General features: G+C 38.7%; 1 protein-coding gene and 1 non-coding gene across 2 annotated transcripts in view; both read right to left on the reverse strand.

The window, feature by feature from the left end:
• Nucleotides 1–23,083, reverse strand: part of Unc13c (unc-13 homolog C) — a 465,433-nt gene that overhangs the window by 288,752 nt on the left and 153,598 nt on the right. The gene's annotated exons all lie outside the window — the stretch shown is intronic.
• On the reverse strand, nucleotides 20,583–20,712 carry LOC116074086. The gene has a single exon (XR_004112061.1). It is a non-coding gene; the product is annotated as a small nucleolar RNA SNORA61 (small nucleolar RNA).

Consider the following 23,083-nt stretch of genomic DNA (forward strand, 5'->3'; position numbering starts at 1 on the left):
GCATAGTGTTTTCTGCTGCCTCTCTACAACAAAGCCTCATTTTTAGAAGACCCAGATTTTTCTCTCCTTTGACCTGCAAACAGCTAAAACTGAAGATCTAGGTTTGGAAGATCATGACACACCCCTGGGCAGTCTACAGCTTCCCATTGCTCCCCTTGAAGTATTCACATTGATGCTTCCTGTTGGACCTACAAGACTTTCAATTATTTTGTGTAAACTCAACCATAACTTAACAGGATAATTTTTTTAAGTTTAAGGAACACAAGAATTTAGAACAGGAAAGAGTTCCCAAATATTGAAATATACTCTTCTGGTAGACAAAGAAAAATACTCCCGGAGTCAGCAGGTTTACAAGAAAAAAACTGGCTGTTCCGATGTGGTTATGAGAGACAGGAAATTCTGTAGATACACACGGAGGCCACAATGGGACAAAAAGGGCACAGTTACCAGAAAATAAGCTGGACTGGTCACTTTAAATTAATTCACCTCTAATGCATTTGAAGAAAATTAGAACAGCCTTGACCAACTGCCCTCTCTAAAGCCATCTGTGTTCTTTGCTTCACTTCCCCCAAACCTCATCCTGCATTCTTTACAAAACCAAAACACCCCTTGCCAGTCCTGATGAAAAGGAAGCACAAGGGTAGCATGAGAAGATAATCCGTTAAAAGGATGGAGATTGAGGAGCATCGTATATTTTGATCAAGCATTCCAGTTTGACTGGCCTTGCACATTTGTAACTTCACAGTCCTCATGCTGTATTACCTGCTCCATTCTCGGAGCACAGGGGCTTCCTCCATCCTCACGCCACCCTGTCACCTCTATTTCCAGAACTTACAGAGTTGGCTACTTAATATTGTTGATGGGGCGCTGTGGTTTGAATGAGAAGTAGGCCCCATAGGCTCATGTATTTAAATACTTGGGTCTGTTTGGAGAGGCTATGCGTGAAACCGTTAGGAGGTGGAGCCCTGTTGGTGGAAGTACATCATGGGGGTGGGCTTTGAGGCTTCACAGCTTCATTCCACTTCTTGTGTGTAGGCAAAATGTGGTGAGCTTGTTGCCTGTTTCTGCCATGCTATCCCTTGCTGCTGTGGTGCCTTCCCAGCCAGGTGGATTGCATCTTTCAGGAACTGTAAGCCAAAATGGAACCTTTCATCCTCAAGTTGCTTTTGGTCAGAGTGGTTTTTATCACAAATAACTAACATACTAGGTGTCTATAAAGAGGTGGCAAATCACAGCTCATTTCTAAACTAATTTCTCATGCACTAATTCCATGCTAAGCTCTTAGTGGGTAAGGAAGGCTCTTTGAGTTTGGTGTTAGAATCATTAAATTATGAAATGACAGCTTTCCTAATAAGCATGTCTGAGATTTGGTTACTTGGCTGCAGAACATACCTGATTCCTGTCATGAACAATGGGCCCTTTTCTCTAATGGTTACCAGCTGTTTCATAAGTGGCTACTAACTGGACCAGAATCAGGTTTGAAGCTCTACCTTCCTCACAAGTGTAATATCAGAAAGAATGGGAAGGAATGAAAAAATTATAAATACATGCAGACACATTCAACACTCGACACATGAATGCAAATAGGGAAATCTATTTTTCCTTTTAAGTGTGTGTGTTTGTGTGTGTGTGTGTGTGTGTGCAAATGCAATGCCCAAAGAGACAGACCAAAAGAGGGCAATGGATCCACTGGAGTTACAGACAGTGTGTGGGTTCCAGGAAACAAACTTCAGTCTTCGGCAAGAGCAGTAAGTGTTCTTAATGATTGTGCATTCTCTCCAGTGCCAGAGATCTGGCTTCAATGAAAACTGATAAAGTCTATGAACAGGGACTTTAGACTACGGATTGTACCATCACATCCTACTGTCCTTTCACTGAGGACTTTTGACTTGTTTTTTTTCTTGGGTCTCAATAAATGACTAATGTTTAGTGATGGTTTTAAACACACTCATAGATGTGCTAAGCTTTTTGCACTTAATTATAAGAGCATAGCTGACTCAGAAGCATTTAACTATGTCTATGGGGAGAAGACTGCCTGTGTGAATGACTGGAACTAACTAAGCAGGGAGCTTCAGGAGAGCCATCTGGGCATTTCCTGATGTCTGTTGATCTTTTAAGGCTTTTAGCAATGTCAGGATCACTTCTTGATTATTTGTTTGTTCATCAATGGGAGGAGAGGCCCTTGGTACTGTGAAGGTTCTATGCCCCAGTGTAAGGGAATGCCGGGGCCAGGAAGTGGGAGAGGGTGGGTTGGTGAGCAGAGGGAGGGCGGGGGAGGGAACAGGGTTATTTTTTCAGAGGGGAAACTGGGAAAGGGGAGAACATTTGAAATGTAAACAAAGAATATATCTAATAAAAAAATAAAATTCAATTTCTGTGAGAAATTTTTTATAATTTTGGAGACAGATTCTTTTATTTATGATTATTTATTTTTATGTATATGAGTGCTTGCCCATACACATATATGTGTACCACTTGTATGTCTGGTGCCCTAGGAGGTCAGAAGAGAGCATTGACTTCCTGGAACTGGAGTTAGAGATGGCTGTGGGCCACCATGTAGGTGCTTAGAATCAAACCTGGACTCTCAAAGAGCAGCCAGTACTCTTGATGGATGAGCCATCTTTTTGCCCCTGAGAAATTTTGTCATATTTTATGGATATGACAGGGCTTGAGGTACTCCCACAACAGTGCATGTGGTCAACAGCCACACGCTAAATGGATACATTTAAAAATATTTGTTTTGTGTGAAATTCATTAGTCATTCATTCTTTTGGAACACAGGTTTAAAGGGGGATGAGAAATGAAGTCTAGATTTGTACAACAAATAATCAATGTTTCACAAGTAACAGAAAATTTTCAGAATGGTGGTGGATTTCCCTTAAGAGAAACACATATTGTTCATGGTTCTTTAGAGCAATATACATACTGGCTGACTTTATGGTCTGGATATTGGGTATACACATGGCTGACTTTATGGTCTGGATATTCCAGCACTGGCTGTCTTACGTGAGAGAATCTGAGAACATGATACTTGCTCAGGGTATGAGGTTGGTGGTCTCAGCTTTCCCAGCCTGATGTTGAAGGTGTGGGGGATTCCTGGAAAGCTGCTGTCTTTATTCTGCTTTGGAAGGCTGAAGAAGGTTGTTTTAATGTTAGAGAAGGAAAACTAGCCAGCAAGATGATGACAAGCAGACTCAAGGCTGGATAACCTCTACCTTCCTCTCACCTTGGTCCATTTCTAGTAAGATGGGGTTGATGATAGCAGATTGCTTGGCTCTTCATTTAGTTTAATTATATAGAGTCTTATTTTGCTAGGGTTTTTGGTTTTGTTTGTTTGTTTGTTTGTTGTTAAATGGCAAAACAGACTTTGGGACCAGGATGTGCGTACAGAGTTCTGGTGGTTAGAACTAGAGAAGCATTAAAAAGTAACAAAGTGAATAGGAAGCTCACCATAGATAGAAGCTTCTAGAATAGAAAGTGGATGAGGAAAAAAAGGAAGGAGAAAAAAAGATTGATATTTTAAAAGAAAGAAAACTGTAACCTCAATGTAAAGAACTTATACCTGCTGGGTGCAGGTGAGAACTATGTTCTGTTCCCAATGTCCATTGAGAAGCGACTCATGATATACCCAAGCATGGCACAGGGTTTTCAAGGCTGACCATACCTGAGGTAGATTTTTTGATTTCTTGTCAGGTAGATGAAAATTCTGGACTTTGATGATAACACTTGTCCTTGGACCTCAAACTATTTACTTCCCATACATTTTTCACTGATTCAAAACTTCTTTCTTGGCTGGGTGGTGGTGGCACACGTATTTAACCCCAGCACTTGGGAGGCAGAGGCAGGTGGATTTCTGAGTTCGAGGCCAGACTGGTCTACAGAGTGAGTTCCAGGACGGCCAGAGCTATACACGGAAATGCTGCCCTGAAAATCCAAAAACACAAACGAAAACAAAACTTCTTTCTTATTACTTTACACAGTAGAAGAGACAATACACAGGTGCCCAGAGCTTCAAGCGTGATGGTGATGAATATGACTGGTTACGTGCATTAAGTAGGCAATTGTAAGTGATTAACTTTAAAAATCAGAGCGCCGAGAACACAGTAGCAGAGGGAATGGGAGCGGGCATTTGCCTTGTACTGACTGATGGCTACTCATAGTGCTGAGGAAGAGAACAGTTTAGTTCTTGTGGAACAAGAGTCTATGCTATGGTATTTCATCATTTGTTGTTTTACGTGCATGAAAACATAAAAATGATTGCAGCACGCATAGTATGACTAGTGGAATTCTTATGTGATTCTAAGCAAAGAACAGGTAGTCAGGAGTGAGGCGGTAGAGAGGATCCTGAGACAGCCTTCCATGTTCTTATCATGGACATCTTCATGGAAGATTGTCTCAGGTTCCATTCTACTGCTTCACTCACATGCCTGTCAATATCCATAGAGGGTAGTGTCTAAGAATGGCTTAGTATTTGTAAAAACAAACAAACAAACAAACAAACAGCTATGTGTTTTTTCCTATATACTTTCTATTATCTCTAGGTTACTGATAATACCCCAAATAGCCTAAATTGTATTTAAATTTTGATTACATTGCTTAATACTTTTAATTATTTTATTGTTTTGTGCATATGAGTGTTTTACTTGTATGTGTATCTGTGTACCAAATGCATGCAGTGATCCCAGAAGACAAAAGAGGGCAAAGGCATTGGATCCCCAGGGACTAGAGGTACATTCAGAACTCTGTGAGTCACCATGTGGGTTTTGGGAACTGAACCCAGGCCCTCTAGAAGAACAGACAGTGCTTTTAACCACTGAGGCATCACTCCAGCCCCTATTGCTTAGATTTGTTTATTTGGTTTTTTGTTTTGGCATTTTTTGAAACACAGAGTTTCTCTGTATAACTGGCCTGACTGTCCTGGAACTCAGTTTGTATACCAGGCTGGCTTCGAACACCTAGAGATCTGCCTACTTCTGCCCTCTGAGTGTTGAGATTAAAGGTGTACCTCATCACTGCTTGACCCTATTGCTTAGTTTTAATGACAAGACAAAGTTTGTTTCATCACATTTAATTTTCTTTCACGATATTTTTCATTGCATGGTAGACTGAATCTGTAGTTGCTAGGTCCAATTTACTGTATATTCTTTTCACCTTTAAAATTTTTACCAGTACAGATAAGGATGTTTGCTGTGAACCATTGGACAGAGCACAAGGACCCCAAATGAGGAGTTAGGGGAAGGACTGAAGGAAGTGAAGGGTTTTGCAGCACCATAGGAAGAACAACAATATCAACCAACCAGCCCCCCTCCCCCCGGAGGTCCTAGGGACTAAACTACGAGTATACATGGAGGGACCCATGGCTCCAGCTGCATGTGTAGCAGAGGATGGTCTTATCTAGCATTGATGAGAGGGGAGGCCCTTGGTCCTGTGAAGGCTTGAAGCCCCAGTGTATGGGAATGCTAGGGCAGTAAGGTGGGAGTCCATGGGTGGGTGGAGGAGCACTCTCCTAGAAGTAGGGGGAGGGGGAGGGAATAGGGAGTTTTTGGAGGGGAAACCAGGAAACTAGATTACATTTGAAATGTAAATAAATAAAATATCAAATAAAAAGTTTTTATCATGTGTATATATTACCCATTTTATTAATTTTTTTTCTTGAGTAATAGCTTTCAAGTCAGTGACTATGATTTCAGCCTTTGTCTTGGTGATTACTGGTTATAGGAATGTGAATGTGCTTTATTGCTATAGCTACGGGGTCAAGAGTGTTTTAATAGGTTCAGGGTCTAGCCACCGGAAGGACCAGGCCACTAGGGAGCCTGACCTCCGTCTCTAGGCTGTACACCTAGTCTACATGTAAGGTGCAGCATCATTTTACAGTTCTGTAGAAGCGTTTCAGACCCTGAAGCCTTCTTAGAAATGCCAAAATATTATCTAAAATAGGATTATCTACCTGGAATGTTATGTAATATTTTTTCTATTTTCCCAAATTATTTAAATCAATTCTACCTTGCAGCACATTGGAATTTTACTGAAATAGGTATCATAGAGTATGAAAAATAAAGATGCCAAAATGCTGAAGGGCTTGAGGAGTTTCCCTCCATCATGAATACTTGGTTGAACTTGGCCCTAAAACTTTCCCAACAATGACTCATTAAAGGTAAAACTATTGATTTAAAGGAGGATCAGTGGTGAATCCAATTACCTTACATATATTTTCTTTTTGCCTGAAAGATCTACAAAATGATTTAAAGCATCTCTTTGCCTTTGCAGACATAGCTACACATCCCAAGACACTCTGACAATTTCCATCACCTCCAAAGAGATAGTTACTAGCACAAAACTCATTTTCCTAATGGTTTTTAAAGATCTAGTGAGCAGCTGGTGCCGTGGAAAGGTGGCTTTTCTGGAAAGTGTTTTTACCGTAAATTGAATTTTTAAAAATGGTAAACATCAAGAAACTCAACTTATAAGAAAACCCTAAATAGACCCTGACCAAGCAAGCTGAACACTTCTGTCCTCCAACCCTCTTTCCCCTGTGGGCTCTGGAAGTATTTATTTCCTGATTAAGACGATGGATTCTTCTAGTGCTTTTCTATACATCTGACTCCAGACTCAGACAGCTGCCCGAGAGGCTGATAACATGACCTGCTTATAGCTTCTTGTAAGCACATATTTACTTATTTGGGGTGTAGAAGTCTCCATTGCTTGATAATAAGTGACCTTTTGGGTATCATATGCTCAAAACTCACAGTCCAAGTAACAACAGATTTCACTTTTGATATACTTTTAACCAGAATAGTCTTATATATAAATTCACACTGTGACTAAAGAATTTAGGATATGTGACAGTGAAAAAGCAAGGGTCAACTTTTTCCTGGCAGGCTGGGGGAAGGGAGAGATCATTCGGAAAAGAAGTCATGGCAGCATTGGTCACTTGTCTTGGTGTTGACTCATCAGTTTTAAATTTCTGATAATGCAATTATCCAAAGAAAGTTTCTACTAAGAATACTATCTATGAGAGTAGCGTGAGAGTGTATAAGAACTTCACAGAGTGTCTAGACATAGCAGGTGCCCAGAAAATGATGGCCAATGTTGTATACATGGAATTGACACAGCAATTTTCTCTGGGGTCAGGCAATCTTGTTTCAAATCCCATTCAGTGCTAAGCTTATGAGAATTAAATCAGATAATTTTTGAAAATTGTTCATCATAATTCTACTTATATAGGAATTCAAAATAAATGAAGTTTGATGTTCTTCTTATTTAATTCTTTGTATTAAAATTGCATGTTTGACTATAATATTGTAATTCCAGTTTATGTCATTTTTATTGTAGATTTCCACTATGCAAGGTCGACAAAAGTATATTTTTCTGTATTTATATATTCACAATTGAATGTTTATTACATCTTATGTTTGTCTAAAACAAGAATCAATTTTTATGCTGTTGAAGTTAACTTTGACATGACTTAATATTTATTTTAGTAATGTAGATGATGATATAATTTTATTATGTTCTAAATACTAAATAATTTCCGATGGGTCATGGGGAACTAGAGGTAAATTAAAACACAGTCTAGATTCCAGTAGAGTTTATCACTTGGTAGAGAGAAGATGTCCATTAAATTCTGACATCAATAACATTGAAAACAGCTGTATTAGCATCATTTCAATTACTGTGACAAAATATGCTGATTGAAAGCTAAAGGTGGGAGAAGAGGGTTTATCTAACTTGCAATTTCAGGTTCTAATTCATCAGTGAGGGGAAACCAAGGCAGGAACTCAAGCAGCTAGGCCCTACATGTCAGCAGTCAAGAGCAGTGAGAGAATTAATGCACTCTTGCTCGCTTACTGCTTCTGCTCAGCTATCAGCATTCACTTCTATCCAGTTCAGGGCCCAGCCCATAAAATGGTACAGCCCACGTTCAGGGTATTTTTACATACCTAAAAACAGTCAAGATGATGTCCGACAAGCATAACCGTGGGCCACCCCGATGTAGACAATTCTTCATGGAGACTGCCTTCCCAGATGACTTTAGGTTGTGCTACTGTGACAGTTAAAACTGAACAGCACAGTAGCTGACTGGGGGATTAAGGAGAACTTAACTGAAAGAAAAGAAACCATTGCTTAGGGCATCAGCAATGGATTTAATCATTCTACCACACAACATAATTTTATCAAGACAAAATAGGGTATGCTAGGGTTTTATAAGGGGGAGCAAACAACTTCCAAAAGAAGGGCTGTAAAACCCTGAATTATAGTAGGGATGAATGGGTTGATAGCCTCTTCAGAGAGCACGGCTTTTGTGTTTTGTAGGAAATCTTATTTACACAATTGCGAACTATATGTATTCTTTTGACGTGGATATTACTCAACACACCTTGTCCTCCTCAGTTAGGTGCTGACGCATAATGGATGGATGAGCAGAGTTAACTATGTAAAGGCAGAAGGGGAAGACTGCTTTGACCAGAGGAGGCTTCCACAAGATGACTGGTGGTAGAGACAGATGGAAACAGCCCAGAAACCAGAAGTCCACCATTCTTAAAACCTAAATTATGGAGACCTGATGGGACCTTTTATGAGTATTAGAGTAACAATGGCTGCATTTGAGTTACCTTATTCTGGCTACTGTAGATTGAATAGCTTGTCATGGGGAAAGGCTCAGTGTAGGCGTCTGGCTTTGGAAACTAGGATGGAAACATCAGTCAGGAAAGAAGACTGGTGATAACAGAAACAGGTGGATTTAAAAGATGCTTAGAAGTTTGGTTCAGTTTGAAAGATCAGTCTCAGAAAAGACTATATTTGTAATCTCTCATATAGAAATATGATATAATGTATGTTGAGTAATACCCATAGTATATGGATTCTTAACCACATAAACAAAATTGCCTACAAAATCCAAAAGTCTTAAGCTATATTTCTTATTTACTATAAGCCATAGTTACACATTCTTCATATTGGAAGTTGTTTGCTTCCACTTATAAAATCATAATATAAATTATATATCTTAATAAAATTATATTGTGTGATATAAAACTTAGAGGTCAGTCTGGTTCTAGAATTTGCAAATATGCTATAGATCCAAGAAAAAGTTTCAGTGTTATAACACTTGGTTTTATTTACTCTAGGCTAAAGACAGTTTATCAACTGTATATATCAGAATTCATGTTCTCCATTACATTCCACTAAAGGCAATTTAAACTGCAGAGTCTACAAATAACAAGTGTCAGCTCTCAATACCCAGAAACACATTTTACCTGGACCCCCAGTGGCCACACCTTTCAGGTCTACAGAAAATCATTTTACCAGGCAACACACAGACACCACACTCTCCTAAGATCCAGAGAGGAAACGGAAACTAAGGAAGAAAATATTCACCTAACAAAGATAAAGTTAGATTCCAGCACCCACACCTATCATCTGAATCTTAGAAGATTAGATACCAGCATAAAAACACAATAGCAGTCAGGTCAGAACAATATGTCTCCATTGGAACCCAGGCACACTACCATAGCAGTGAGTGAATATTTTAACATAGCTGAATCAGAGGAAGAGGACCTTAAAACAGCCTTGTGAATATGATAGAGGCCCTGCAGGAGAAAACGAATAAATACCTTATGGAAATCCAGGAAAACACAAACAGTGGAAGGAAATAAATAAAACATTCAAGCCCAAAAAATGGAAATAGAATGAATAAAGAAAAACCAAACTAGGGGAAGGCTGGGAATGAAAAATTTAGGAATTTGAACAGGAAATACAAAGGCAAGCTTCAGCATCAGAATGCAAGAGATGGAAGAAAAAAACTTCAGGCTTTGAAGACATGATAGAAGGAATGAATATATCAGACAAGAAATGTTAAATCTAAAATACTCCTGACACAAAACTTCCAGAAAATCTGGGACACCATGAAAAGACCAAATCTCTGAGAAATAGGAGTAGAAAAAAAGAGAAGAATCCTAGGTCAAAGACATGCATAAAGGGAGTGCTTATTAGTTTTCTCAGTTGTGGACTGAGATGGGTCATGGCCCAAATGGTTGTTCTTATTAAGAATTTTATTCCTTGCTTGTTCTTCAGTCAGGTCCCAGGCCTCTAACTAAGAGATCAATAGTCTGCTTTTATGTGACAATGGAAACAACGGTTAGTGTTTGTAGGTCTTGAGCTCTGCTATCTGTCCAGCCATTTGTACTTCTAAATTTGGTAAATATCTTATGAAGAGACAAGCTGCATTTTAAGGCAGTTTTTTTTCCTCTAAAGAGATATTATTTCCTTCTTTCTGTAGCATATGAATGTGATACCCTATGGTAGTCCCTCACTTTCATCACAAATTTAGCAAATAGGCCATAAGTGATAACCGTAGAATCCTGGGCTCTTAGTGTATTAGCATGGTGACCTCTGCATACGAATCTTTGTAATTTTATTCCTATGTGTGAGCAAATTCTGACCCTTTATACTGAGAATTTCTCACTACTTGCAGAGAACAAGAGTTCAAGTGTCAAACTTTGCACCATTAGCATACGTGGCCCTCTTGGAGTGTCCTCTCAGTTAACATCACGCTTTGCTGACACTACTGTTAAACATGGGTTACTTAAGAGTCTGACCATTACTCTTCAGGGTATATATTAAAACACTTTATTTTGGCGTGCCTCATTGATGGTTTAAACTCAATTATTAGAAACCATTCATGAGATACAGATTATCCTCACTTGGGTTGAGAAAGATCAAGACGGAAAAGAATTTGAAGGATCTGTCTCCTTCTAAGGAAGTTTAGATCTCATTTCAAATAAAAAAAAACTTGCTTTAAATTGTTCTACATATATCCCTGGGTCAGTATGTCACTTAGAATAGAACCCAGCCCTTGGCTTAATAGAGTTGAAAACCCATTGGTTTACCCCTCCTGAAAAGAACAATATTGTGATAACTGTTAAAAACAAAAATAAAAAAAAATGAATAATGCTGTGCTTTTTTTTAAACAAAACAATGTATTCAAATAAACTTTGCATAAGCAAAAACTATGAATAATAAATTCCTGTAGAGTCACAGGTCACAAATCAGACAAGAAACAGACAGAAAGGCAGGCTAGGGGTATTAAAGAAAGAGGATGTTTAAATACTGCCTTAATACAGTCAAGGAAATAGAATTTTATCTGTTGTAATAGAAAAATCACTCTCTTGAGGATGAAATGTAATGGATGTTATACATTACTAATTCAGGAAGAGAAGGAATATATACTAATAACTACATATACATGACAATAACTCTGTATAATGCCATAACAAAGGAGGGGGGCATTCTTCAAGCTTCGTTGAGTAATTCAGGATGCCTAAGATTGTGTGTGTCACATTTAAATTAAAAGGAAGAGCTAGTTTTCAAGTTAATCACCAGGAATCAGCTATAGACAAAAGATATACAGAGAAGCAAAAGTAAAAATACATATTGTTGCTACTCTGCTGCATTGCTCTGTAGTCCTCTGTTAACCTCTCAGTGGGGTGACTTATGCTAGAACCTCTATACAGACTCCTGTTCCAGGTTTGTTTCACAAATCTGCCAGATAACAAAACTTTTGGATTCTCCAATCTTTTCCATCAAAGAGCACAGGATGGTAGAGGTTCAATGCACATCACCCACTCGCTGTAAAGCACCTCTAGGTTAGTGACAATGTCGAATACAATGTAAATGCTCTCTCAATGGTTGATATATCATATTGTTTAGGAAAGAAAGAAAGAGTCTGCACGTGGTAAGTATAGATTTTTTTTTTCTAGAGTATTTTCAACCTGCCCTCAGTTGAATCTAATCATGTAGAAGCCATAGTTACAAAAGAATGGATCTTGTTCTATCTGATTTTTACATACAGACATGTGTACACATACATGAATATAAGTATATGTGTATACTTGAATATATATTTTACTTAAATATATATTTACTTAAATTTATGTATAAGGCTGAATGCAGTCTTTCTCAGAGTATAAGATACTCCAGCTAATTTTTGTGTATAAAATTTACAATATTTTCAGACATTTTAAAAGTAATTTTATGGAGCACTAATGACTAATTTTGGACAAACAGTGCTTCTCCCATTTCCAGAAAGTATGCATTACCATTAGCATCAATCTAGTGTTGGTAGAATTTCATTGAACTGTTTCTGCATAGGATCAAGAATCTTTCATTGATGTAGAGCATTGGCAGGTAGTGGAAGAATTCGCTCTTTGGTGAGTTAAGAACATGCATCAGAAAGAAAAATTTACTAAATACACTGCCAGGAGCAGCAGCCTTGGCAGTAAGAATAGCAATGGACTGTCATGTAGTAATTTCCTCCAAGGTAGAATCTTCCATCTTTGAGGAAAGTGGATTAAGTCACAGGATAGTGAGCATTCCATGTTACATAGAAGCTCCTTAAATCTTAGGAAGTAAACAATTCAAATAGCTTCAGGAACTCCCCAGACTAATGAGATACACTAGGCTCCTCCCTTCCCAAGCTTTTATAAGCAGTAAGGACTGGCAAGAGGCACTCTCAGACAAACTGAACTGGCAAGAAGAGACTCAGACCAGCCAAGGCACTTAAAAGCAACACTTTCCAATCGGAGGTGCTTTCTGCAAGTTGTACAGTATACCTCAGGTTTCCAGCTTTTTGATCTATCACCCATGCTGGGGTTGGCTTTAGTGATGAAGCTGACTTTGAGTCATTTCTACTTCTTTAAGTAACCCTTCACATAGACTACTGTAAGTAACTCCAATAAAACTCATTGAGTCACCAACTAGACTTTGGTGCTGCCATGACTTTGGCCTGTTCCCTAATTGAAGTGAGTGTGTATCTCCTCATGTATGCCCAGGAATGGTGTGATACAACAGTGCAGCAGCAAGAATCAACTTCCTTGATATATGCAGTGCTTTGAATAGGACTGGCTCCCAATAGACTCATGTGATTAAATGCTTGGCCCATAGGGAGTGGCATTATTGGTGGGGAGGTGTGGCCTTGTCAGAGGAAGTGTGTCACTGTGGAGGTAGACTTTGAGGTCTCCTATGCTCAAGCTCTGCCTAGTGTGGAACATAGTCTCCTCCTGGTTGCGTTTGGATTAAGATGTAGCACTCTTAGCTCCTCCAGCACCTAGTCTACCTGCAGGCTGCTGTCTTTCCCACTATGGCGATAATGGACTAAGCCTCTGAAACTGTAAGACAGCCCTAATTGAATGTTTGCCTTTATAAGAGTTGCCTTGGTCATGGTGTCTCTTCATAACAATAAAATCCTAACTAGGACAATGTATATGGTATAACCTAAAGTATGTGTAACATTGTCACTTTTTGTGTACAGACTTCTAGGTATAAAGACAGAAGAATGTTGATCTCAGTGCTACCGGAGCTCACATGACAAAGAACACTAAACTATCTTAACCTGATGGCTCCTAGAGACATGTGTGACTTATCTGTAAAATTATAAGTTGGCTCCTCCAGACACCTCTGCACTCTACAGAGCATTGTGGAAGTCATAACTGTGGTGTTCATCTTTGTGCTCCAGAGAGAACTGTGAAAATCATAACTGTATGGCAAACCTAAACCTCTATTTTTAGTCTAATATTTCCATCCAAAAATATTACTACCAATACATGTACTTCAGTTGTGTTTTTAAACTACTGTTTTTTAATATTAAATTTATTTTTCAATGTCAAATTTTCATGACACTGCTTTGCAAGCCATTCTTTTCTCTTTGGTCTCACAGGGATATAAGTTATTAGAATTCTGTCTTGGTCATAAAGAACTTTATGATAAAGGCCTTAAATATTTTAAGCTTTTTTCCTAGTTCATATATTGTTGTCTAATATTTATAGAAATGACTGTGAAATGAGAATATGGATTAGAGATATCTGTGGTGATGGGGTCATGAACAGGCACCTTTCTAAACTCAACAAGGTGTAATTTAAAAAGGTATATAATTTAATATTTGGTAGATGATAATAAACCCAGAAACTTTAATAGAATCTCCTTTATCTTCCAGAAGCCACTGACTGATGGTACAATTTATAGATTAAAAGTGAAAAAAATACAGATCTGTGCATTATGGAAACATTTGGCATAACAACCAGAGAAACAAAGCTGTACAACCTTAGAAGATGGGTACTGCAGGGGAGAGAGTCTGTCTTCTTAAGCAATGTGTACCCTAATGTTGCCCATGTCCCCATGGATGCCTCCCATTATGCACATGGGCATCACTGGTGGACCTAATGGCTTTTAAAAAGGAAGACATGGCCGGGCAGTGGTGGCGCACGCCTTTAATCCCAGCACTTGGGAAGCAGAGGCAGGTGGATTTCTGAGTTTGAGGTCAGCCTGGTCTACAGAGTGAGTTCCAGGACAGCCAGGGATACACAGAGAAACCCTGTCTCGAAAAACCAAAATAAATAAATAAATAAATAAATAAATAAATAAATAAATAAAAAGGAAGACATGAATTTGGGGAAGTGACATAAAGGGGCCTGGGAGAACTGGATGGTGAAGACTCAGGTAGGAACCACAAAAATGTAGTGTATACATACATGAAATTCTCCAAGAATAAATAAAAAAATATAGATTCAAAGTATTATAGCTAAAGAGGGTTTATATGTCCTTCCAGAATCATCTTAGGACACATTTGATTCCATGAGTTTAGAATGAAAGGATATCCTATAGAAGACACATATTAAAAATATATACACTAAGCGTTAAGGAGAAGTTTGTTAAGTAGGGGGTATGGAAAGAGAATTCAAAATACAGAATTCATTATTTTAGGCATGGAATGTTTTCTCTATTCAAGAAAATGGCAGTGAATGATGATTTTTGTCAAATTCCTGCCTATATGTGATTATACTATGTGTGATCATAGCAATTCTTTACCTTGTGAGAACCCTATTGCCAGACTTTCTTTAAAAACTACTAACACAGATGATAAACCATAAGAATAATAATAACAGGGTTGGCGAGATGGCTCAGCTGGTAAGAGCACTGACTGCTCTTCCGAAGGTCCTGAGTTCAAATCCCAGCAACCACATGGTGGCTCACAACCACCTGTAATGAGATCTGACACCCTCTTCTGCTGTGTCTGAAGTCAGCTGCAGTATACTTATGTATAATAATAAAAATAAATCTTTAAAAAAAAAGAAAAATAATAACAAAATCCAGACAGTACTCAAGCTCTCTTCTGGTACAGAATTAACAATAGAATACTACAAAGAAAACCTCACACCGTGCACAAAAATGTTATGGCAACAGAACCCTGGTCAGTTGGGCAGCCCCATTCATGAGTTTGCATTTTAGAGCAGTATTGTCAATACAAAGGTGTTTGACTCTGACTTTTGGTTCCTACCTGTTTCTGTGGAGAGGGGCAAAAGCCACTGAACCGCATCAGCATCTGTGAGGAAAAGACCACTCTTCTCCTGTTTCAATCTCTCTGTTCACATTCATCTTCATTTCTTTACTGACTGAGTATTTACTACTCAAATTGGCCAAGCTCAAAGTATAAGGCCAACTATATTTATAACAGCCTGGCATCCTCTTGGACCGGATGCTGTGGATTTCATGAGGTGCTTGTTCCATTATGGACTGTTTTTTTTTTTTTCTCCTGTATGTTCTATCCTTCTTTCTTTATAAGTTCCCCTTATTTGAACTGTGTGGAAGTTGTTGATTTAGTGAATTCAAGCCTCACACAGTCTATTTTGTCATTCTCCATTTATTAGGAACCCAGGTCAATAGTCTACTAAAGCCAAAAAAGACAGTATAGCAGTAATGTTTATAGGCTTTACAAAAAGAAGGGTTGGTGAGGGCTGTCAGCATTCAGGTTCCTGAGGAAAGCAGTGAAGGGGATATGGCATCAACTCATGGGGCCAAAAGCTTCAGGCTTCTGGCAAAAGGTAGAGATCTACTTAGGTCTCTAAGCTATTCCTTCAACATTAGTTTTTCCAGAAAATTCTACATGAACCATAAACATACTGGTCAAAGTATTTAAAAAGTTGTATTTTGCTTGTATTAGCAGCTCAGAGCTCTGTACAAATAAATGCTGGTGGTGAGATATGACCTAGAAATTTCCAAACTTATCAGCCAAGATGCCCTCAAACATAATTTAAAAATAAATGTGGCTGAAGGAATGACTCAGCAGTTAAGAGCACATGCTGTTCTTACAGAGGACCCCAGTTTGAGTCTTAACACCACATCAATTGTTCATAAATACCCATAACTCCAGTTACAGGGGTTCAGATGCTTTCTTCTGGCCCCTGCAACCCCCTGAACTTAGGTGTTCCCCATAATTAAACAGTGAAATGAACCTTTAAAAGATTAAAATTAGTATCAAAAGAAGAGTGTTGACTGTTTAATTGATGACATGGATGTCAATGTCCTTCCTGAAAGAACAATGCCTGCCTTTAGTAAGCTCAGGACAAGAGGCCTTTTTTTTTTTTTTTGCATCAGGAAGACTCAACTCAAAATTGCAGGTTTTGGCTAATCATGTTTATATATGTATGTGCAAATAAGCTACTGTCATTGGTCTTAGACTGACCATCATGGATCTGAAAGTCCTACTCTTATTGTAGAATAAAGCACACTGCCACTGAGCTGTGTCTCCAGCTCCTGGATGTTTATATTATTTTTAAATTTTTATTTTAATTATGTGTATATGAATGTGTTTGTTTATGGGTATGTGCACATAAGTGTAGTACCAGTGGAGGTCTGAAGAGGGTGTCAGATTTCCCTGGATGTACAGTTACAGGTAGTTGTGAATTGTTTTGACATAGGTGCTGAGAATCAAACTTGAGTCCTTTGTAATAGTAGCAAGTGCTCTTAACTGTTCATCCATCATTCTACCTTATGTGAACTTATTAATCTAGTTTATCAAGTATTTGTGGGAAAATTGAGGATTATCTCTGAGGTATTCATGAGCAATCATCTGTAGAGTGTATGCTCAAAGTATCACTGATTAATATAGTTTAATGTAGAGTATATATTTTTTTTATTAGATATTTTCTTTATTTACATGTAAATTTCTCCATTCCCAGTTTCCCCTCCAAAAAACAAAGAAACAAACAAAAACAACAAAAACAAACCCCTGTTGCCTCCCGCCTCCCCATGCCTGCCACCCCACCCTCTCCCACTTATTGGCCCTGGCATTCCACTACACTGGGGCACAGAACTTTCACAGGGCCGAGCTCCTCTCCTCCTATTGATGATCAAATTGCAATCCTCTACTATACACATGTTGCCAGAACAATCAGACCCCTCCATGTGCAGTCCTTGGTTGGTGGTTGAGACCCTGGGAGCTAGAGTATATATTAAAACAAGGATCTGTAACTTATTTCAATGAATGCTGTTTCTTCCTCAGAGAAAACAAGACATTTTAGGGAAAAAGCAAATCAGAAAATAATTACTAATATTTTTAATATAAAACAGGGACATTTGATAGTCTCTTTACAGTACTTACAATAATGATGGCATTACTAAAAGCCAGGAAATGTATTTCTATTGTTTCTGTACTGTTTATATATTAGTAGAATTTGCCCTTCACCAGAATGTAACCCTTGATGCTGATAATACCCATGCACTATGATATGAGCAAAATGACTTTGTTTTTCCCATTTTCTTCGTAATGTCTGTGATAGTCAGCCCGAGGATTCCATTACTGGAAAATCTTTCTAGTCCATTAACATGCATATTTTTTTATGTATAAATGCCTGTCACCTGGAAATTTATTAAGTGGCTATCAGATAAGGATATCACAACAGAGACAAGTAGTTGTTTGTCTTTAAACAGATACTTGACAGCACAGCCTTATCTAAAGGAAACAGGAATGGATTCTAGTAGCATTAAATTTGTTAAAGAGTATTTATTATGCTTCTGTTACAGCCCACTCACCAAAACAGGTGTAGGAACACAGTCGATAAAATACAAGGATATGGTCCTTGTTGATAGGAAAATTGTACCCTTGTGGGAGAGGAGATGGCTATCAGATTATCACCAAAACTATACAGAGTGAAACTGTGAGATGTTCCTCGAGGAAAAAGCAGCTGCTGCTGAGCATGAGCAGGGAACTTGATATCAACTCTCTATGCAGAGAATATGAGTCCCATAAGCACAGGACTGCGGTGTGTGCGAGTGCTTGTGAACTGAGATGGCATGTGCCAGAAACTACTCTTAAAGAGTGACAGCAGAAAGGATGAAGTTTCTAAAACTGTCACATGCAAGGAGCATGGCCGAGGGAACAAAGGGCAGGAGAGAAGGGTGGGGAGGTAGCCCAGTTAACTGTATTGAGTTGCATTTCCAAGTACCTTGTGGACCAACTGCTGCCCACAAAGAATGTACCCCAAAACTCTGGAAGTCAACTGCCTAGTTACTGGGATTAATGAGAGAAAGGAGGAAAGTGGCTGGTAATGGGCAACTAATTAACAAACAAACAAACAAATGATTTTCTTATATAACTTTTACCCACAGAAAGAAGACTGAGGACTATGAAGTCTGTTGAAACTTCTTTGGTATCTAAGCTGAAACCAGCTAAGAGAACTTTAAGCTTATGAGCATGTAGCAAGCTTATGACGTCTCTGTCAAAGCTCCATCAAACCAGAAAAGGCCTCTTAATATTTCTTTCAGGATTTTTAGAAAAGACCATTTTCATCCATGTTGAAAAAAATTTTTTAATCAAATTCCCACCTACCCTTTTGATGTGACTACCAGGTTCTCCTTGCTGACCATCTAGTCTGACAGTAAATATTTCTGTGTCTTCCAGGCTTCCTCCCTTCACAGTCTGTGGTGAGTGTAAACATTTGCTTCCCATCTGCTCTGATGTTGGATCCACTGGGTAGGGTCCTTAGTCTGTGACAACTTACAGTCATCATGTTTACTGATTCTTGGTGACCACTGCTTTTTAGAAAAATTACTTGCTACATGTTACAAGACTAATTTATATTTCCACAATGTTTGGCTTGCCAAACATTTATTTTACATAATAATGTTTTAAGAAACTTTCTTTGATATTTTTCTTCTTAATTTCAAATTTAACTATAGAACTCTACCTTGGAAAAGTCTTAATATTTTTTCTGTTCTTGAATTGACAAACTTTTTAGGGTTATAGTATTTATATTTGCAAATTGCTATTCATAATTTACATTTTAAAATTGTAGTTTAATCTACTTAAGCATAATAGCAAGCCATTCATGAGCTGTTCAAGAACAAAATGATTTCTCTTGTTAATGGACTGAAACTTGCATTTTTCTTGACCTCTATACTAGTTAGATTGAACACTCTTAAAGAAAAGTCCAAATTGGGATCCAGCTCAACGGGAGGTCTGGGGGCCCTGACACTGTTACTGATGCTGTGGTGTGCTTGCAGACACGAGCCTAGCATGGCTGCCCTCTGAGCAGTCCAACAAGCAGCTGAGAGTCAGATGCAGACACTAGCACCCAACCAATGGACAGAAGCCGGGTACTCCTGTGGTTAAATTGGGGAAAAACTGGTAGAAGCTGAGGAGGACAGTGGCCCCATGGGAAGACCAGCAGTTTCAACTGACCTGGACCCCCAAGGTCTCTCAGATACTTAGCTACCAACCAGGCAGCATATACCAGCTGATAGGAGACCTCCCCTCCCCCGCCCCGACATATATAGCAAGAACTGCTGGGTCTGGCCTCAGTAAGAGATGTATCTAACCCTCTAACCCTCAAGAGACTTGTGGAGGCCTGGGGGTGGGGGTGGGGGGTAGGGGCATCCTCTTGGAGACAGTTGGGAGAAGAAGGTATGGGTTAGGGGTGGGGGTGGCAGATTAGGAGGGGGGATGAAGTCTGGACTGTAAAAAAGAATTAAAGAATAAAAATGGAAGAAACCTATACACGCAAAAACACTTACAGTAAAAAAAGTATGTTTGAGGTCCCTCTTGAGGAGCTAGAGATAGGCAATGCTCGGCAAGTAACTTGCAATAAATTGTAAATGCACAATTGTAAATTATAGCTAAAAGGAAGGGGTGTACTGCTGATGTGGCCACTGTACTCTGGAACTGGAAGCAGCTTCTATCCTGCACAAGTTCTGCATAAGGTTGGGCCTATTAGTATTCTGTCATGGAGATGAGGCAGGGGCTCAAGAGGCCCCACTTCTCCCTGGAGATCTATAGGCAGTTAATAGTAGCTTCAGGGGAGGAGACTTTTTTCCAGTGATATAGCCACTAGCAAGTTGTCTGTACTCCTGTAAACAACCCCACTCGTGCTCCTGTGGGCAACTCTCCTGAAAGTCAGTGGGAGCCTTTTAAACAGACAAAAAAGGACAGATGGGGCTGCTTGGTAGTAGACAGTGTATCAGTAGACATGAAGGGGACAATGCAGGGTGATGGGTTGAAAATGCTCAACATACCTTCTATGAAAATGTCATGAAACCAACTGTATAGAAGCATGCTAACCCAAATAACAACTTGTGTAATTATTTTGTTGAACTTTAATAAAATTATCACAGTATTCTGAATAAGAAAGACCAAGGCAGTCTCTAAAATTATTATTGTTTTATTATTATTATTATTATTATTATTATTATTATTATTATTATAGATACACATTTCTTCATATTTTTCAGATTATTTCATTTTACAGAGAGCTCAAGCTGGTGTGAATCTGGCCCTATGCTCTGTACCAGACCTCAGTGTTGTGAAGCCAGCTTCAGTATATTCTTCCTCTTTTACAATCATCAAAACCAGTGTCACCATCCGATGGGAAAAAAGAACCAGAGAGTTATTTTTGAGAGGTGTAGTAAATGTAAATAGACAGCTAAAATGAATTAAATACAAACTAAAAAAAGTATAGACTAGGGGTAGAGAGAGACATGACAATTTATTCCTTAATAATCAGGGAACATCTAAATCCTATAACTGGTCTCAAAGGACAAAAACATAATAAAAAAAGTTGATTAAAAATTAGAACTTTAGCTGATTAAAAAAGTTTTAAAAAAAAGTACCCTGGTCAAACAGACAAAGTGAGCTTGAGAGGCGAGCACTTTGCAATAGTCTTGCTAGAATACCTCCCAGAGTAGAGTCACTGAGGTTCAATTGTCTCTCCTCTGATAGCATGGGCTTATCCAGGCAATGTTTATGCATAACGTCTAGTCTCTGTCTGCCCATGACTCACTGTGGTATAAGCCAAGTAGTTGAGTGTGTAGATTTTGCCATCACAGGGCCTGAGCCTAGTATTCATCCAAAGAGATGGGCTTTTCTCAATAGTAAAATCACTTAGGAGCACAGTTTTAAATCTAGTTATAACTGTAGCTATATATCACGTGGATCACTTGTCTAGCGTCACCTCATTCCTTTTGGAATTACTCACTGTTTATTGTTATTAACACTTTTTCATGAAAATATTTTTATTTCTCTAGTGAACATTATTGCATTTTTTATTAACACAATTTATTTGTTTCTATGCACATGTGCTAATATATAAAAGCAAAACTCCAAGTCCTGAGCAGAAGGTGGCTGTGTCACGTGGGTACCCGCAGATTCAGAAACAGCAGTAATAAGGCTCTCCCATGGGCCCTCCTCATTGCCAAAGACCAGGGACACGTGGAAACAGAGTGCTGGGTACCAGTGGCAGCCTATGCTCCAGCAGAATTGCAAATCCTTCAGGACACACTCATGCAACCGCCTGGAAAGTCGGTCTATGAATGTTAACCAGCAAAAGGCATACAGAATTTTCTCTAGAACAAAACTAGAAGATGCCAAGAAAGAAAGGAAACAACTCGGAACTGTTAAAAGTAAAGGCTGAGAGATTTGTTTCATTTTTGAGGCAAATCAGGAAGAGTTCTAATTACTCCAGGTCATGGAAAAAGACTAAATTAATAAATACTTAAGTTCTCCAGTTATGGTTTAACTAGTTATACCATGGACCCTGGTATGTCTTCTACCAACATCAAATATTATAAATGAGATGGGAAGTGAATCTTGGTTTTGTGACTAGCGTGCAAATGTAAGACACTGCCCAGGTCTAGACTGGCCAGCTTAGTCCTTATGCTGACATTCAGTTTATACAATGGCCTTGAGATTAAACTACAGATGGAATAGATTGTGTTTTCATGGCAATCCACAGCATGTGAATTATCTAGGCTCCATTGTTCATTTGTTACCCATTATGGCTTCTCTTTGCCCCATTGGCTGACAGATGTTAAAATTAAGTTATTTTCTCTCTCCATAAAGAAAATTTAAGTTTCATCAAAATAATGTTTGGTCTTTCAAATCTAAACCTACTATCAGGAACCTATCAGAGCTGTTGACATTGAAGGGGATTCAACACTAAGGCCAGGGTTGCTGAGATGAATCAGTTAGTAAAGTCAGTTTCTGTCAACCCTGACAGGCTGATCTTCCCAGAACCCAGATGGAAGAGAGGACTCACTCAGTCAGCTGTGTATTAGCTGGGGCACATGAGTGCTTGCATGCATACATGCTCACACACAAAATAAAAGCAAAAATTAATTTAAAAAAACAAGACTGTTAATGACCAAAATGTAGCAAACATCTGTTTACTGTGTGCCTGTTTTCACATGTATCAATTACTTCTAACAGCAACTAAGAAGGAAATCAGATTTATTCTTTTAGACAGATTAAAAATAAGCACACTTTCAGAGAAATTAAGTATTATTTCTGTCTTAGTTAGGGTTTTACTGCTGTGAAAAGATACCATGACCAAGGTAACTCTTATAATGATGTATTAAATTGAGGCTGGCTTACATGTTCAGAGGTTCAATCCTTTATCATCTAAGTAGGAACATGGAAGCATCCAGACAGGCATGGTACAGGGGGAGCTGAGAGTTCTACATCTTCATCTGAAGGCTGCTAGCAGGATACTGCTAGGAGGCAGCTAGGAAGAGGGTCTTAAAGCCCACACTCACAGTGACACACCTACTTCAACAAGGCCACACCTACTCCAACAGGGCCACACTTAATAGTGTTACTCCCTGGGCTGAGCATATACAAACCCTAACACTTCACATGGCTATAATTTGGATTGTCATTAGGCTTGAATCTGATTTAAGACCCCTGAGTTTATACAAGGTTCAAACTACTGAGTTCCACTTTTAAATTTATAAAGAGAGAATAAATGACAGTTTTATTGTTGTT

The sequence above is a fragment of the Mastomys coucha genome, unplaced genomic scaffold (assembly GCF_008632895.1).
Source record: "Mastomys coucha isolate ucsf_1 unplaced genomic scaffold, UCSF_Mcou_1 pScaffold23, whole genome shotgun sequence".
In the NCBI taxonomy this organism is placed as follows: Eukaryota; Metazoa; Chordata; class Mammalia; order Rodentia; family Muridae; genus Mastomys; species Mastomys coucha.